This window comes from Octodon degus, unplaced genomic scaffold (genome assembly GCF_000260255.1).
Source record: "Octodon degus isolate 3935 unplaced genomic scaffold, OctDeg1.0 scaffold00354, whole genome shotgun sequence".
Classification (NCBI taxonomy): Eukaryota; Metazoa; Chordata; class Mammalia; order Rodentia; family Octodontidae; genus Octodon; species Octodon degus.
In genome coordinates this window covers 667,748-669,320 of record NW_004524930.1, presented here as the reverse complement: position 1 = coordinate 669,320, position 1,573 = coordinate 667,748, and positions in this window count along the sequence as shown.

Below are 1,573 nucleotides of genomic sequence, written 5' to 3'. Positions count from 1 at the left end.
TTACCATTCCTGACTTGAAATTATAGTACAAGGCTACTGTGATAAAATCAGCATGGTACTGGCAACAAAATAGACCTGAGGATCAATGGAATAGATTAAAAGACACTGAAGCTCCTAGAAACACACTCAGCCACCTTATGTTTGACAAAGTGGCCTAATGTTCTCACTGGAAGAAAGATAGCCTCTTTAATAAATGGTACTGTAAAAACTGACTCTCTACATGCCGAAAACTCAAACTTTTCCCGTGTCTATCACCATGCATTAAACTAAAGTCAAAATGGGTTGAAGATCTAAACATTATAGCAGAGACACTAAATCTCCTGGAAGAGAAAGTGGGAGGAACTCTTGAAGACATAGGGGTAGGCAAATATTTCATGGACAGAAATCAAATCACACGGGTAACAGTTGAAAGACTTAATAATTGGGACCTGCTCTTCCTGAGAAGTGTTTTTCACGTCAAAAGAAATTACCAACAAAGTGAAAAGGGAACCCACAAATTTGGAAAAAATCATGACAAATATGTACTCAGACAAAGGTCTGCTCTGTAGAATCTATAAAGAACTAAAAAACATTAGGGCCCCCAAATTTAAAGACCCAATCCAGAAGTGAGCATTGCAGATAAACACATGCTTCTCAGAGGAAGAAATTAAAGAAGCAAATCAATATATGATAAAATTCTCCACATCAGGAGTCATTCGTGAAATGCAAATTAAAACCACATTGAGATATCATCTCACCACAGAAAGAATGGTTATCATAAAGAAATCACCCAACAACAAATGTTGGAGAGGCTGTGGGGAAAAGGGAACCCCTCTCCACTGCTGGTGGGAATGTAGACCGGTGCAACCATTATGGAAATCAGTATGGAGATTCCTTAGAAAAGTTGGTCTGGAAATCCCCTTTAAACCAGCTACTCCTCTACTGGGAATTTTCCCAGAGGATCTGAAAACATCATATCATAGTGATATAAATGTTTGCCTATGTTTAGTGCAGCACAATTTGTGATAGCCATATCTTGGAAACATCCAAGATGCTCATCACCTGAGGAATGGTTGAGAACGATGTGCTATTTTTACACAATGGAGTATTATTCAGGCATTAAGAATGATAAACTGGAAGCCTTTATATTGAAGTGGATGCCACTTGAACATATACTCATCAGTGAAAGAAACCAGACACACATGTGTAAATATCGTATAGTCTCCCTAGTATAAGAACTCCAAAGGAGAAATAGAAATAGAAAGGTATAATACAAGGAAAAGGAAAGCAGGATCTCAAGGACTAACTAATCAAGAGAGGGAAAGGAGATGAGCTAGGAAACATGACAATCTTAAGCCATGCAGGCATATGTAAAAGATGAGCAAGGCAATGATATGGAGAATATTCAGAAGATTTTTTAATCTAGCAGTTAATTGGAAAGATTCTCACCCTGACTGACTATATATACTGATACCTTTGAACTAGTCTACTGCAGTGCAGATGGCAATTTGTCATAGTGGTTTCATGTTTTGAGCTCCTCTCATTGTGGTATTCTGAATATGGGCTGCTTGTCATGACATGCCAGTTACTGCTA